Source organism: Dendrobates tinctorius, unplaced genomic scaffold (assembly GCF_039654945.1).
Source record: "Dendrobates tinctorius isolate UK_male_01 unplaced genomic scaffold, ASM3965494v1 ptg000019l, whole genome shotgun sequence".
Lineage (NCBI taxonomy): Eukaryota > Metazoa > Chordata > Amphibia > Anura > Dendrobatidae > Dendrobates > Dendrobates tinctorius.
Genome location: NW_027361687.1, coordinates 72100025 through 72112764, shown reverse-complemented (window position 1 = coordinate 72112764; position 12740 = coordinate 72100025).

The window sequence follows — 12740 nt, the reverse complement described above, 5'->3', positions numbered from 1 at the left end:
CACTGTACCCCCAATATATTATAATACCGTCAGTGCCCCCACACACATTATGACACTCTCAATGGAACGCATATAGTATTATGCCACTATAGCACCCAACACACATTATGTTGCCCCCATAGAGCTCCTCACACAGAATGTTGCCACAATAGTAGCCCCTCCCAGTATGATGACCCCATAGTGCCCTTAACACAGTATGATCCCCCATAGTGCGTCCTCAAAGTATGATACCCTCATAGTAACCCCTACACAGTATGATGCCCCTATAGCGCCCAACACAAGTATGTTGTCTCTATAAAGCTCCACGCACAGTGTTTCCCACATAGTGCCTCCTCAAAGTATGATGCCCCCAGAGTGCCCACACATAGTATGATGTCCCCCAGAATCTATTTAACCCCCACAGTTCCCCCCACACTGTCTGATTCCCCTATAGTGCCCCCACCAAGTATGATGCCCCTACAGTGCCGCACACACTGTATGTGTCACGGGGGCTTAGTTCAACTAAGGCTGAAATACCCGGGGCCCCTGTGGTGTCCCTTTACTAGGGGAAACCCTGTCTGACCCTCAACCCAGGGTTTTTGCTGAAGGTGCAAATGCCTGAGCCTCCGACCTTTCCTTATCTCCTGCTCAGCCCTGCACTTAACCCTCCACCCAGTGAGAAGTCACCACCAAAGCTCCCACACAAATAATGACAGACAGGGAGAACTTAAACTGCACTGCGCCGCACACACACGGGAATAAACAGTAATGTGAACAGGGCACAACTAAACACAAATATGGGAAGGAGAAAGGATAACGACGGATCATACGACACCAGATATGAATCTCTCTCTCTTGAACACCTCCACTCCAGACCGGAACCACTTGGTATGAAACACAAGCTATAATCGGCGACGCCCATAGGCCAGCATGACTATTTAAAGACCGTGGGCGTGACTAACCATCCAACCTGGTCTCCAGCAGGATTAACCCCCGAGAGCCTGAAGATCAGGCCGGCGCCACTGAGGCTATAGTGGCTGGAGGTGGAACTACCTCTGCCTGCCGGATGCTGTGGTGTGAACAGCGTCCGACATGACAGTACCCCGTCTTCTACGAGGGACCCCAGGGCCCTCAAGACTCATAGGACCCGGCTTGTCCGGATGACGACGGTGAAAAGAACTGACCAGCCGATCCGCATGTATGTCTGAGGCTGGAACCCAAGACCTCTCCTCTGGACCATACCCCCGCCAGTGCACCAAATACTGAAGAGTACGGCGTACTACTCGAGAGTCCACTACCTTGGCGACCTCAAACTCTAACTCGCCATCCACCATGACTGGAGGTGGCATCGGCGCCGTGTCCACCAAGCCTACCACCTTTTTCAATAAAGCCCTGTGAAACACGTTGTGTATCTTGTACACCGTGGGAAGTTCCAACCGATAAGCTACTGGGTTAATGATGGCAGAAATCCTAAAAGGCCCAATAAACCTTGGACCCAGTTTTAAAGAAGGGATTTTGAGTTTTATGTTCTTCGTAGCTAACCACACCCATTCACCCACACACAGGTCCGGACCTGGCACGCGTCTACTGTCAGCCACCCGTTTGTACCTGGCACTCATGCTCAACAAACGCTGTTTCACCCGCCTCCAGACTGATGACAATTGGGCTCCTAGCTGATCCTCCTCCGGGACACCCCCGGAGTCACCCTGACGTAAGGTACAAAACTGAGGATGTTGACCGTACACACAAAAGAATGGAGACTCTCCTGATGACTCTTGGCGGTGATTATTTAATGCGAATTCGGCCAGAGGAAGGAAAGTAGACCACTCCTCCTGGTTGTCGGACACAAAGCATCGTAAATACTGTTCTAGATTTTGGTTCATGCGCTCAGTTTGTCCATTAGACTGTGGATGAAACGCCGATGAATGTGACAACTTGATCCCCAACCTTGAGCAAAAAGCTTTCCAAAACCTCGCCACAAATTGCGTACCCCTATCAGATACTATGTCAGACGGTACTCCGTGGAGTCTGACCACCTCCTTCACAAATACCTGAGCCAACGTCTTAGCATTGGGCAAAGAAGACAACGCCACAAAATGCGCCATCTTTGAAAAACGGTCAACCACCACCAGGATGACCGTGTTCCCTGCCGAGGCTGGCAAGTCAGTGATAAAATCCATGGAGATTTCTGTCCATGGCCTATTGGGTACCCCCAGAGGCTGTAGCGTGCCAGCAGGACGGGTTCGGGGTGACTTAGCCCTAGCGCACGTGATGCAAGCTGCCACGTACGAGACCACGTCCTGCCGGATTTTGGGCCACCAGAAACGACGCGATACCAGCTCTAAGGTGCCCTTCACCCCTGGGTGACCAGCCAGTACCGAATCGTGGTGTTCCTTCAACATCTTAGGCCGAAGATGCAGGGGTACAAATGATTTGTTGGCGGGAAGTCCTGGTGGTACCTCCTCTTGGGCCTCGGCAATCTCCGCCTCTACCTCAGTCGTGAGAGCCGAGACCACTACCCCTTTCTGGAGGATGGGTACCGGCTCTTCCCGAGGTTCTCCCCCCGGAAAACACCTAGACAAAGCATCCGCCTTGGTGTTTTTAGCCCCGGGACGGTACGTCACAAGAAAATTGAAACGAGTAAAAAACAATGCCCAGCGAGCCTGCCTAGGAGACAGACGCTTGGCCGACTCCAGGTAGAGCAGATTCTTATGGTCGGTGATAACTGTGACCTGGTGAGCCGCCCCCTCCAAGAAGTGTCGCCATTCCTCAAAAGCCAGTTTGATGGCCAACAACTCCCTGTTGCCGATATCATAATTCCGTTCGGCCGGCGACAACTTCTTGGAGAAGTAGGCGCATGGATGCATCTCGCTCAAGGACGAGCCTTGAGACAGTACTGCCCCCACTCCCACCTCCGACGCATCAACCTCTACCACAAAAGGTTTAGACACGTCTGGTTGCACCAGAATGGGGGCTGAAGCAAAACTATTCTTCAGACGCTCAAATGCACGTATAGCCACCTCAGGCCAGTTCGCCAGATCGGCACCCTTTTTTGTCATGTCCGTGAGCGGTTTGGCGACAGTCGAAAAGTGTTTTATAAATTTCCTATAATAATTCGCAAACCCAAGGAACCGCTGGAGTGCTTTCAGACTCTCCGGCCTCTCCCATTGCAACACCGCTTGCACCTTAGCGGTGTCCATTTTAAAACCAGCTGCGGACACAATATATCCCAAAAAGGGCAACTCCTGGACAAAAAATAAACATTTTTCCAGCTTAGCATAGAGCTGGTTCTCCCGGAGCAACTGTAACACCTGCCTAACATGCTGCAAATGAGTGTCCCGATCGCTAGAATAAATGAGGATATCATCCAGGTATACAATCACAAATCTCCCCAGGACATGAGCAAAGACATCATTAATAAAATGTTGGAAAACGGCAGGCGCGGTGGTCAACCCAAACGGCATAACCAGACTCTCAAAATGACCCTCAGGAGTGTTAAACGCCGTCTTCCACTCATCCCCCTGACGGACCCTTATGAGGTTATACGCCCCCCTGAGGTCCAGCTTGGAAAACCATTTTGCCCCCGCTACCTGGTTGAACAAATCCGGGATCAACGGCATTGGGTAGGGATCACGGATAGTAATCTGGTTTAACTCTCGGAAATCCAGACACGGGCGTAACCCCCCATCTTTCTTCTTAATGAAGAAAAACCCCGCGGCTACAGGCGAGGACGAAGGCCGGATGTGACCTTTGCTCAGACTCTCCGCGATGTAGTCTTTCAGAGCTTGTCTCTCAGGACCAGAAATATTAAACATCCTGGCCTTAGGTAATTTGGCCCCGGGTTTTAACCTAATAGCACAGTCATAGGCTCTATGTGGAGGCAGTTCTGAGCAACCCTTCTCAGAGAAAACATCCGCGAAATCCTGCAAAGCCTCCGGCAGGCTGGGCGTCACGGCGGACACACATGTGGCCAAGCAATTGTCTTGGCAGAAACCACTCCATTGTACTATGTCCTGAGTTTTCCAATCAATTACCGGGTTGTGCCTGGACAGCCATGGAAAACCCAGGACCATTTGTGCTGGGAGATTACGGAGGACCCTACATGTAACCGACTCAGAATGTAGGACCCCAATGTGGAGTTTCACCTCTGCCACAAACTCAGTAATCTCCCCTTGAGGGAGGGGAACAGCATTAATGGTCACCACCTGTATGGGGTGAGGAAGTTTTTCAATCTTAAACCCGGCGGTGTGTGCAAACTCCTCATCTATGAGATTGGTGGCGGAACCGCTATCCACAAACACTGATATAGGTAGCTCTCTGCCGGCGACAATAACCTTGGCAGGGAGCATACATTGAGATACCATCATGGAGGATATGCATACGCTCAGTTGGGTCTCCTCCATACCCTCTGAGCTTAACAGTTTTCCGCCTGTGTGACCCTCTTAGGTAGTACCGGGCAAACGTTAACATAATGACCTCCTTTACCACAGTAGAAACATGCTCCGGACTTCCGGACTCCCGGAGCGCGAGGCTGAACCTGTGCCACGCCAGCAATCTGCATAGGTTCAGGGGACTCATCTACTTCAACCACACCTGCACCTCTGTTTTCCCCCAGAGGTAGCGTCTCCTGTGCCCCCTGACGAAAACGGCGATCAATACGTATCACCAAACTCATGGCAGACTCCAATGATGCCGGAGTCTCATACATCAGGAGGGCTTGTTTCACCCTCCCTGATACCCCATGAATAAACTGGCTCCGCAGTGCTGGGTCATTCCACTGTGTGTCTACAGCCCAGCGGCGAAATTCCGAACAATAGTCTTCTGCCAAGCGCTCCCCCTGGCGGAGGGCGCGGATTTTAGATTCCGCTAGAGCCAGTCGGTCAGGGTCATCGTAAATGAGCCCGAGGGCAGAAAAAACATTATCGACCGAATGAAATGTAGCAGAGTCAGGTGGTAAGGAAAATGCCCATGCTTGGGGGTCACCACTCAGTAATGACAACACCAGCCCTACTCGCTGGGCCTCATTACCTGAGGATATTGGCCGCATGCGGAAGTATAATTTGCAGGCCTCCCGAAATACGACAAATTTGCTGCGATCGCCTGAAAATCGTTCTGGCAGCGGAAACTTCGGCTCTGCACCGATACCTGCAGATGCCGTTTGCACCTTTGCTACTACCAGGCCCTGCTGCTGAACTGCCCCATTCAACTCGGAGACCTGTATGGACAGCGCCGCCAACTGGCGGGTTATAGAATCTAATGGATCCATGGACTCCTGAAAAAATGTGGGCCGATTATAATGTCACGGGGGCTTAGTTCAACTAAGGCTGAAATACCCGGGGCCCCTGTGGTGTCCCTTTACTAGGGGAAACCCTGTCTGACCCTCAACCCAGGGTTTTTGCTGAAGGTGCAAATGCCTGAGCCTCCGACCTTTCCTTATCTCCTGCTCAGCCCTGCACTTAACCCTCCACCCAGTGAGAAGTCACCACCAAAGCTCCCACACAAATAATGACAGACAGGGAGAACTTAAACTGCACTGCGCCGCACACACACGGGAATAAACAGTAATGTGAACAGGGCACAACTAAACACAAATATGGGAAGGAGAAAGGATAACGACGGATCATACGACACCAGATATGAATCTCTCTCTCTTGAACACCTCCACTCCAGACCGGAACCACTTGGTATGAAACACAAGCTATAATCGGCGACGCCCATAGGCCAGCATGACTATTTAAAGACCGTGGGCGTGACTAACCATCCAACCTGGTCTCCAGCAGGATTAACCCCCGAGAGCCTGAAGATCAGGCCGGCGCCACTGAGGCTATAGTGGCTGGAGGTGGAACTACCTCTGCCTGCCGGATGCTGTGGTGTGAACAGCGTCCGACATGACAGTATGATGGTCCTGTGAGCAGGTTGCCAGATGCAGTAATGGACAGGAGGCAGAGCAAAGGTTAAGGTTAATTTTACTTGAACAGGGTGATACTCCATGCAGGGAGGAGAAGAGGTAAAAAGAGGTATAGCAGATGATATTAGCACAAAGGGTGTACAGGATGAGATAACAATTGTAATAAGTAAGGCAACCATTCATTAAGGGAAAACATATCAGTCCAATGACTTCCTGACTGCAGAGTCCTAAGTTCAAATGGTGGCGCCAACGCCGTTAGCCCGTATGAGTCCGGTGTTGTTCTGAAGGCACTGATGATCCAGTTCCCGGCGGTGGCGGTGAGTCCTTGATATCTTGTACGGGGTCCTGGGTCCAGGATTCGTTGTGCGGAGAGCAGTGCAGTCTCCAACACTGCCGGAGCTTAACGTAGCTCAACAGATGTATGCGGGTGAGATAGGGCACAGTTCACGGTGAATCATCTGGTCCTTCTTAAGCGTCACGCGCGCAGTACTTACTGGCCAGGAGCGTTTGGCACCTTCAGTTGCGGGAACCAATGGGCAAACGGCACATCTCTAATCATAGTCTCTGTACGTGGTCGCAGGGACTCTATAGCTCAGGCCTGCTCTGTCATGGTGCTCAGAGGACAGAGCACCAAACTTTCCCTGCTTCGCGCTGCTTGTTCCCGCCAAGTCTCCCTGCTTTTTCACGTGCTTGGGGCATTTTAGCTTAGATAAGCCCCTTGCTGTTGAGTGCAAAGGTCGGTCCGGGTTTCTAAGCTTTCCCCCCGGACAACAAAGATGACAGCCCCAACAAATCCGGACTCGGCGCAAGAGAGGTACCCCCTGTCCGGTCCTTCTTCTTACACTCCCCTTCTCCTTTTGCTCGCCATTCCATGGGCGAGAGTTCTTGTAGTAAATGTTGACATTCTCCTATTTCTTGGATGATTTGTTGACAAATAAATTGGTCTTGATCGTATTTGTTGGGGGGTATCTCGGCTGTTGCCCCTTTGGAGCGCCGTAAGTCAGAAGGAGTAGGCGAGTCAGATTGGGTAGTCGAGTCAGGCTGAACAGACGAGAGCGGGGACGCGCCCATTTCCAACGAAGCAGCCACTTCAGGGATTTCAGGAACTTCATGCACCTGTCCCTCTCCTGGGTCTATAGGCAACAGATCAGGCAATTCTTCTTGACAATTAGCAACTGCCAGAGGGAGTATTTCAGGAGCACTTTGCTTCTCTTCTACTTAGCATATTCCGGTGAACTACTGGAGTGGGGGCATTTTCATCCCCTTCAGGTTGGACTTCATAGACGGACCCTTTGGAGTTGATTCTCCGCTTCACCTGATATGGGTTTTTTCCCACCGGTACTCCAGTTTGTCCTGAGGACGCTTATCTCAGGCCAACACATAGTCCCCGGATTGGAGAGCTGTCCCTCAGAGGAGCTGTCTCTGGATGCTCAAGTTCCCTAAACTTAGTCTGTACCAGGCATTGTAGTGTCTGTAGAATATGATGAAGTTCTCGGACCCAGGTGGACACCCCATCCATGGGTAGTCCTCCTCTGGATCCACTCTAGCTCAGTAATCTCTCTTCCTGGCCGGCCGAACAGCAAGGTATATGGAGTATAACCGGTAGTGCGATGTACTCGGTTACTGTACACCCACACTAACTCAGCTAAGAATTCAGGTAACCGGAATTTTAGGTCTTCCTCTAGCATCCTTAACATCTGGATTAAAGTTCGATTGAACCGTTTACAGCCTCCCTTTCCCTGAGGATGATAAGGCGTCGTCCGAGATTTTTTGATCTGGTACAGGCGATACAGTTCTTTCATCACTCGTCCTAGGAAACAAGCGCCTTGATCGGAGTGAATTATCTTCAAGCAGCCGTACACTTGAATGAAATTCTTGCAAATGGCATGTGGTGCTGATTCAGCAGTTTGATCATGTGTAGGAGTCACAATGGCAAACTTAAGGTACTGTCACACTTAGCGATGTACCAGCGATCCCGACCAGCGATATGACGCGGTCAGGATAGCTGGTACATCGCTAAGTGGTCGCTAGTGAGCTGCCACACAGGCAGATCTCACCAGCGACATCACTGGGGACGGGGGTCGCTACTTACCTGTCACACTAGGCTATCCTGCGTCCTCCCGCTCGGCTCCACGCTCGTCGCTCGTCTCTCCACAGGAAGCGCCACAGGAAGCTGACGACGAGAAATGGTCCAGGACGTTCTCGCACGATCAGCGATAACCAGCGGGGGAGCGGGTCGTAGGTAAGTATCAGACACAGCGATATCGCTGGCAATATCGCTATAACATCACAAGTTATAGCGATATTGCTAGTGATATCGCTTAGTGTGACAGTACCTTTAGTGAAGTGGTCCATCATCACCAGACAATGCTCATATCTGTGGTGAGCTGGACCTATCGTTAGATAATGTATCATCATTACTTCTAGAGGGGCAAAAGTCACGATGGTCTGTGAGGGAGCTCTCTGCTCCAGAGGTTTAGCTAATTCGCACTAACTCTATTGCTGACAGGCCTCTTCCACCACAGCTTTCAGTCAAGGATGATAGACTAGCTTTTGCAGCCATTGAAAGGTGTTCTCTTGACCGAAGTGAGCACCTCTTTCATATGCCTCCATGGCCATCTTAGGTAGTAGCGCCTCAGGGATCACCACTTGCCAAGTGACACCCAGTTCCCGTTGTAATTGGATCTTTCAGTACAACAGCCCATTCTTCAGTTGGAGCCTTTCCCACTGCTGAAGGGTCTGTAGAGTCTCTGGGGACAGGGCATCTCTCTCTCTGACTGGAAAGTTGTTTTAGAGTTACCCACTGTCTCATTTGAACGAGTTCTCCATCTTCCTGTTGTAATTGGACCCACTCATCACAAGACCGTCCCAGTATGCATTCCCGGGACACTGCCTGTACCTGTTCCTGCGTAGCTGCCAACGTCCTGGCAGAATTACAGAACTCAGGGACCTCTTCAGCCTCCAGTTCTTCATCTGGGTTGGGCCCAGGTTTCTCGTGTGTCACTCTGGATAAGGAATATGCGTGAGTATTCTCAGCTCCCCTCTTGTAGTCGATTCTATATTGATACTTCGCCATCCGAGCCACCCAGTGCTGCTCCATGAAAGCTGGCTCTATTGGTATCTTGACTCCTTCCATAGGGGTGCAAGCCCGGATGGGAGTGAACACTGTTTGACCCAGTGGCAGAACAAGGTTGGCTGCGGCTGGGATGATCACTTTTCCCAGCATCTTCCCATCACTAGAGGTTTCTTGGCCTTGGGCCATACGAATTAACTGCTGGAACACTCTCCTTTGGGAGTGCGAGGGCTCCACTGTTTCAGGAAAACATCTGGGGATTCGTTGATGAGGAGACTTCCGAATTCCTTCAGCACATTCATCTCTAGAGTGACAGCATTCCCGTTACCTGCGTCTGCGGCGGTCAACACCACTCCCTTCCGACCAGTGGTGGGATTCAAATTTTTAACAACAGGTTCTGTGTTTGTGTGTAGGAAAGCCACACCCATTTTTAAGCAACACCCATTTTAAGCCACACCCATTTACACGCACCTTTTCCTCAAACACAGGTCCCCAATAGGCAGCACAGGTCTCTAATAGACAGAACAGGTCCCTATAGGCAGCATAGGTCCCTAATAGGCAGCATTGTTCCCAAATAGGCAGCACAGGTCCCCAATAGGCAGGCACAGGTCCCCAATAGGCAGCATTGTTCCCTATAGGCAGCACAGGTCCCCAAAAGGCAGCACAGGTCCCCAATAGGCAGCACAGGTCCCCAATAGGCAGCATTGTTCCCAAATAGGCAGCACAGGTCCCCAATAGGCAGCATTGTTCCCTATAGGCAGCACAGGTCCCCAAAAGGCAGCACAGGTCCCCAATAGGCAGCACAGGTCCCCAATAGGCAGCACAGGTCCCCATTAGGCAGCACACGTCCCCATTAGGCAGCACATGTCCCCAATAGGCAGCACAGGTCACCAATATGCAGCACACGTCCCCATTAGGCAGCACACGCCCCCAATAGGCAGCACAGGTCACCAATATGCAGCACACGTCCCCATTAGGCAGCACAGGTCCCCAATATGCAGCACACATCCCCAATATGCAGCACAGGTCCCCATTAGGCAGCACACATCCCCATTAGGCAGCACACATCCCCAATAGGCAGCACAGGTCCCCATTAGACAGCACAGGTCCCCAGTATGCAGCACAGGTCCCCATTAGGCAGCACAGGTCCCCAATATCCAGCACACATCCCCATTAGGCAGCACAGGTCCCCAATATGCAGCACATGTCCCCAATATGCAGCACAGGTCCCCAATATGCAGCACATGTCCCCATTAGGCAGCACACGTCCCCATTAGGCAGCACACGTCCCCGTTAGGCAGCACACGTCCCCGTTAGGCAGCACATGTCCCCAATAGGCAGGACAGGTCCCCATTAGGCAGGACAGGTCCCCAATATGCAGCCAGCACATGTCCCCATTAGGCAGCACAGCAGGTCCCCATTAGGCAGCAGCAGTACATACTGACCTGACACAGCAGCACCGGTGTGACCAGTCCAGGATGATGAAGATGGCAGGCCGGGCCCGGAGTGACTAGGAAGGCAGGCCGCAGACCACGCGCAGCTCACACTGGGTAGCGGCGCGCGGTTCGTCCTGGTTAGTATCAGTGCGCGGGGCCGCTGGGGTCCGGCGGGGTGTGCTCAGTCCCTGCGGCTGGCCGGCTGCATGTATCAGTGCGCGGTATCCGGCGCGGCGGGCGGGACTAGGAAGCAGAGCAAGAGTCCTCCTCTGCTCCTGCTCCTTGCCGCCTGCTGCAGGAACATCAAAGTACCGGATCGCGGCTGTGAATCTCGCCGGTTCGGGGAGCCGGCTGCTTTTTTAACAACCGGTTCCACCGAACCAGGGAGAACCCGCTGAATCCCACCCCTGCTTCCGACCCAGGTCTTTGCCACAGATGGTGATTTGCATCCAGACCACCCCTGCGACCGGGATGGGTAAGTGATTAGCAGCCATCAACTTTATCACCGGTCCCATTCAGGCCGGATCGCATCGGGAAATGTCATCTGAAGTATGTTTCAGACATTGTAGTCACCTGTGAGCCAGTGTCAACCAAACGGCGAATGGCCCGACCATCCATTTCAGCCCAGACAAGAGGACACATGGAAACTAGACTTGTGGACTTCTTATTCTCCTTTTTAACTGCTCAGGCTCCGGGCGGCGTCCCCCAGCCTCGGAGCCTAACAGACGGCGCTGAAGGGGCTGCCCTCGTCGCACACAACCCCGAGCCAAATGTCCAATCTCACCGCAGTTGTAGCATGTAGGGAGTTCTTCTCTTCTCTATGGGTCGTTCTCACTTTGCAACGAGGTTCAGGACCAGTTCGACCCCCGGGATGGTATGATGATGCTGCTGGTTTCTTCTTTGAATCAGACAACTCTTCTCGTATATCCTGGATTTCTTTCCGCAACTCTTCCACACATCTCGGTTCAGTGGCCATGGTCACAGATACCTCTCTGCTCTGGACTTTCCCCGCCGGGCTGTCGCTCTCTGCTCCTGCTCGTGTGCGCGCGCTTCACTCCCGACTTCTGAAAAGGTCATACGTGAATTTACCGGCAAGCGCTCTCGCAAGGCCTGTTTCAGTAGCGCGTCTCTGAAACCTGTCACCAACTGATTCCACAGTACTATGTCAGTAGACTCCACGCCTATGCCGTCTTTTCTAGTAATGGCAGTGTGGATCTCCTGTAGCACGTTTCATGTACTGGGTCATCGTCTCCCCTTCGGTCCTTCTTAAGCGGCATGCGCACGGTACTTACTGGCCCGGAGCGTTTGGCACCTTCAGTTGCTGGAACCAAAGGTTACATGGCACATCTCTGATCAGTCTCTGTACGTGGTCACAGGGACTCTATAGCGCGGGCCTGTGCTGTCATGGTGCTCAGAGGACGGAGAACCAAACTTCCCCTGCTGAGCGCTGCATGTTTCCGACAAGTTTCCCTGCTTTTTCATGCGCTCTGGCCTTTTGAGCTTAGCTACGCCACCTGCTGTTGAATGCAAAGGTCGGTCCAGGTTTCCAAGCTTTCCCCCGGACAGCAAACGTGACAGCCCCAACAGTTCTGGACCCGGCGCAAGAGCGGTACCCCTGGTCCAGTCCTTCTTCTTACTGTCCCATAATGTGACCAGCACAATATGATGTCCTTACAGTGCCTTAAACACGGTATGATGTTCATAGTGCCCCCACACAGTATGATGCCCCCCAGTGCACCCCCACAAATCATTATGCTCCACACAAATTATGATGCCCCCTTTCCCCACTGTAAAAAATACTCACCAAACCCGATTTTCCCAATTAGTGGTGTAGAAATCTACTCTGTCCTGTGTGTCCCAGTGCAGCGTCTGCCATGTGGTGACATCATTGCGCCATAATGGTGTACAGTATGTTAGTAGACTGGAATTGGCCATAATTATATAGGATGGTGCCCTGCGCATTATCTTCTGGGCCACTGGCTCTCCATATCTAGTATACAGAACCTTACCAAACAGTGTCTATGTATTAGTGCCATATCACTGTATGGTATACTATAAAAGATAATACAATGGGGTAAAGGGCCTTTCACCTCCATATGCGACAAGTAGTTCCTGCCCTAGGCATATGATCATTTTTTTTAACTTTAAATGCTATATATGCTCCTGCATAGGGGCACTTATCTGTCGGCCGTCCTGCCTTCATACAGTGCATTAGTAGCAATGCTGCATAAAATAAAAACTGCCACACAGTGCACAAATAATTCCAACGTACAGTTACTAGAATAGAAATAATTATTATTAAATGATCAGAAAGTCCTAAACAAGAGCTTTCTGAAGTAAGACG